Genomic DNA, 5,344 nt, shown 5'->3' with positions numbered 1-5,344 from the left:
AATTATTAGTTTTAAGGACCCAGACTTGCTTGGATCCTTTGGCCTTTTTAGGTTTGTTAACATTTGCAGCGGATTTAGCATCAGATTTTATGTTAACAGTTTTCTTATCAGAACTTATGCTACCAGACTTTGAATCAGAACTTACACTAGAAGGAACAACAGAAACTTTCTTTAAAGAAGGTTTTATTTGATAATAATCATAGTACAAACTATGATATTCCTTACAAGTATAAATGGAATGCCATAAACTACCACAATGAAAACAAGGATTTTGTGGTTTGTATCTAACAGACTGACTCTTAACTCCTGATTTTGTAGATAAGGAGTTAATATTCTTATTCTTCCTGCAAAAAGAAGCCAGATGGTTAGAACTTCCACAGTTATGACACGCTTTCCTAGGAGCATCAGGAACAGATTTATAGTTATTGATTTTATTCACACCTTCCTTTCCATTCCTGTTTTTCCTAGGTGATTTTACCTTGTTTGCATTCTTAACATCTTTCAGCTTATGCTTAAGCTGCTTCTTTGTCATTAAGCCTATGTTAACTTCAGCTGTCTTTTCCTGTTTTAGTTTGTCAGAAGCTAATTCCTTTTTAACTTCTGATTTCTCATTTTTAGATTTTTCAGTTACAAACTTAACAGGTTTTAACTTCGGCTTTTGCTTATCAACAGGCTTAATTTCTACAGTTCCTTTTTCATTTTTATTTTCTCCATAACCTAAGCCCTCTTTCCAGTTTCCACTGCTTAGCAAATTTTGAGTTGTTTTGCCAGAGTTAGTCCAAGTTCTGATAATCTCTCTCTCCTTTTCTAACTCAGTTTTTAGAGATTCATTCATTTTTAGCACTTCATCCCTAACATAAAAAGCATCATCTCTATCCTTCTGAGTTTGATGGAACATGACTAACTCTTTTTCTAAGAAATCATTTCTTTTCCTAAAAGCAAGATTTTCAGAAGTTAATCTTTCACATGTTAAAGTTTGATCTCTATAACTAACAAACATGGTTTTAAGATATCTTCTCAACTCATTAATATCATCAGTATGAAAAGCATAAGTAGTCTGAGGTACCTTTGTTTCAGCAGCTTCAGAACTGCTCTCAGAACTTGATTTATCAGCATTTGCCATCAATGCATAGTTCTCCTCACTTTCAGAGTCTGAGGAGTCTGTCCAGCTTTTCTGCTTTGTGACAAGAGCTTTGCCTTTGTCACTCTTGGTCTTCTTGCAATCAGGAGATATGTGGCCTTTCTCACCACAATTATAACATTTAACATTAGCGTAATCTCCTCTGTCAGACTTTCCTCCTCTTCCTTCAGATCTTCTGAAATTCTTCTTATCAGAACTTATGCCTTTCCTGGAAAACTTCTTTCCCTTCCTGAACTTCCTGTATGCAATCTTTGTGATTCCTTTCACCATAAGAGCACACAGCTTCATCATCTCCTCATCAGCATCAGTTTCAGGCAAGCTTTCAGAATCTGAGTCATCATCACTCTCAGAACTTGATGACTCAGTATCAGACTTTATGATAAGAGCTTTACCCTTGTCTTTCTTTGAGGAAGGTGGTTTGGGGGATTCCTCTTCAGCCTTGAGAGCAACTGTCCTTGACTTTCCTCCTTTCCTCTTGCTTCTTTGTTCCATCTCAAGTTCATGAGTCTTGAGCATTCCATAGATTTCATCAAGAGTTGTTTCATCAAGATTGTAGTTGTCTCTTATTGTTGTTGCCTTCAAATCCCAACATTCAGGAAGAGCTAACAGGAATTTAAGGTTTGTATCTTCAAGATCATACTCCTTATTTACCAATGACAAGTCATTCAAGAGTTTGACAAATCTATCATATACATCAGTCAATGACTCATTAGTCCTAGAGTCAAAGTGTTCATACTCTTGAGTGAGTATTGTCTTCCTGTTCTTCTTAACTGTTTCAGTTCCTTGACACCTTGTCTCCAGTGCATCCCATATCTCCTTAGCAGTCTTGCAGTTGATTACCCTGTTTGACATTACATTATCAATGGCACTATGCAATAAGTGTCGTACCTTGGCATCCTTAGCAATAGATGCTATATCTTCAGCAGTGTAATCACTCTTTTCCATTGGTACGGTCTTTGCTGCTTCACCTGCAACTACAACAGCGAGCTTGGTAGGTTTGTGAGGCCCTTCCTTGATTCTATCAAGGTATTCTGGATCTGTTGCTTCCAGAAACATGGTCATCCTTACCTTCCATATGGGATATTCAGATGGTCTCAATATGGGAACTCTGATAGTCTCATATCGACTCTGAGTTGATGTCTTTGATGATTCCTCAGTTTTGGTAGGCTTAGTTGGAGTTTCTGTGTCAGACATGATTGTGTTTGGATCTTTAACTGTATGTGTGTTAACAAAAGGCTCTGATACCACTTGTTAGGTCACACTTTCACTGTAGAGGGGGTGAATACAGTATTTATTACAATCAAATCAAACTTCAAGAACTTATGTAACAGAAAACAAACTTTATTGAAACAATAAACTCTGTTACAATCTGGAACTGTTATCTCTCAGTGATGAACAAAATATCACGAGAGCTGCTAGGGTTACAGTAAATAATATTCTCAATAATGATAACATTTATAGTGTAAACCCTATGTCTGTGTTTATATATTACACAGTTACAAGATAATTGCTAATTGATATGGAATATAATTCTGCTTCCTAATATATATCAATCAGATATCTTTCCTTCCAAGTATTCCATTCTTTACGGAATTCCTTCTTCATGCATATCTCTTCTTATGTTTATCTTGATCTTCTTAACTTTAATCAGCTACTGTCCTTATCTGATCGTCCTTCAGCACTTAAGTTCTGATATCTATCTCCTGATGCTTATCTCCTGATAACATAAGTACTGATATCCCTTAAGTTCTGACGTCCAGTATAAGTACTGATCAGTTAAGTACTGATTTGTTCTGTTCAAATAAGATCTGAAATCTAAACATAAAACATATTAGCCATGACATTATCAAATATATCTAACAAGCTGTGTGCTATTCAAGCATCACCGAGTTCTCATCTTTATATATATCTCTGGTGGATAAGTTCAAATCCACCATAAACTTTTAAAGCCTTGTGTTTTATTGCTTTGTGTTTTGATTTCTATTATACTTTCATTCCACACTTCTTGCAAAATCAAACACAGTTATATATTAAGTAAGAACATTTTTAAAATCAAAAAAAGTAGCCAGAATTATATTCAACCCTCCCTTGTAATTCTTGTTGCATTTTTTGGGAATAACAAAAGTCTGATGGACTTGGTTGACAAGCACTTTGGCAATAGAATTTTCTACTGCTGTCAACCTGGAGTCCAAAGAGTCAATTTTGCTACTCAAGTCATAGTCCTTCCTGAGTTTCTGATGGATATCTTGCATTATTGATCCAGGAAGTTTATACTCCATTCTTTCATTGATATCCTTCTTGACTTGCTCAATGTTGGTCTTGATGTCATCCACATCTTGACTTTGTTTGAGAGATTGAATCTTGTGCAGTTGTAGAGATTCAATATGGGCTTGGAGAAGACACTTAGTATCAGCATATGTAGTGGCTTGAACAAAGTTGATTTAAAATAATGATCAGTGCAGTCCTTGGTAAACATCCAGGCTGGAGTTCTTGTAGTTGAGCTAGGTTCTATATCTCCCCCTATGATCATGCTATCATCTTCCCTATTAGAATCATCTCCAAGAGAGCCACTAGAGTCTAACTCAAGATCATCACCATCTATAGGTTGAAGTGAGTTGATTGTATCATTGGCTCTTAGCATAGATATTGTTGTGTACAACAAGTTTAATGTCCTCTCAACAGCCTCATTGCCCTGTCCAGCTAGAATTTGATATGCTGGAACATGATGAGTAAATACCTCAGCATCAAAGGAGACAGAATCTAAAACAACTATATATTCTTGCTGAAATAGCTGCTTCTTTTCTACATCATTGACATCCATTAACTCACTAACAATGGGCTCTTCCCATTCTTCTGTTGTACCTGCTTTTCTCTCAATATCTCACTTTTCTTGAATCAAGGGCTCCCCTTGGCTTCCCACCCTCACACCCTCACCTTCACCATCTAAGGTGGGACTCCTCTCACTCACTTTTGCCATGATGAAAGAAATATCATGCATTTGATCACTCATTTCCTCTCATTTTTCCTGAGCAACTCATCCTCTCACTCAGTTCACTCCCTTCCCTCAATCCTAATAGTGATTGAACAACCACCAAGTCATCTACACTTGTAACATTTGTAGAATATTATGTTGTGTAGAGACTTCCAACGGATGAGGAACATCCATCAAAATAGTAGTTGTGAATGTCGATAGATAATTGCTATGAAGCTTATCCGTCGAGAGACAATCACTAGTCGACGAATGAGGAATATCCATCGAGAGAGTAGAAATGATAGAGTTAGGAGTTGAGACTACTGTAGAATCTGCGGTGATTGATTTGAGAGTATGCACAGATTTCTCAGTAGAATCCAAAAGAAATGGCAAGTGAGCCAACAAATCATCTAAAAGATGATGCTCACTTGCGTTGGATTTTGGCTGCTCCATGAGTGTCAAAGATGGAGAATCAGGAATTGATGTGTGAATCATGTCCACATCCAGTGAGTTTATGGGAGAATTGTGTATGTAAGGTGTTTCAATTGTGAGAGATTTTGGCCGTGACTCCACATTTATTGGAGCCACATAAATCTGACTTTGTGATGGTGCAGTAGCTGAGTCTTTGACTACAATTGGCACTGTGTGTGCAACTTGTGACTCCCCAATAGGTTTAGATTTCTTCTTTCTAATGTAAGTTTGAGGTTGATCCGTGTCCTTTCCCCTTTTGGCCTATCCTCTTGGTTGAGAGCTTGTTTCAATAGTCACATCCTTTTGGGAGGATGCAACTAGTAATGAGCTTATTTCCTTATTAAGGACTACAGTTTGTTGGGAAACTGCAGTGTGGATGGTTTGGGTCACACAAACCTCACACTCCTTATTTTTAGGGTTTCTTTGATGTCCACCCTGTCCCTCACCTGTCTCACCACCTTGCACACTCCTCTCTAGTGTTTTGGTAGTTTTTGAAACTAGTTTCTTTTGAGAGGAACTAGAGTGGGGTTTCTTTGACTTGGATTTAGAAATTTTAGATTTTGTGGCTTGGGTAGCATCTGTTTGGTCACTATCACAGATTCCATAGCCACAGTAGATTGCAAAAAATCTAGAGGTTGGGAAATAGCAGAGACAAAAACATTTACCTCACTTACCTAAGGTGCCTCCATGATTGGAAAGTAATGGAGAGGCACATCATTGTGGAGATTGTTTCTGTTAAGATCAGCAAGAACCCTCTTTTC

The sequence above is a fragment of the Apium graveolens genome, chromosome 9 (assembly GCF_009905375.1).
Source record: "Apium graveolens cultivar Ventura chromosome 9, ASM990537v1, whole genome shotgun sequence".
NCBI lineage: Eukaryota > Viridiplantae > Streptophyta > Magnoliopsida > Apiales > Apiaceae > Apium > Apium graveolens.
Note: the sequence above shows the minus strand (reverse complement) of the source record.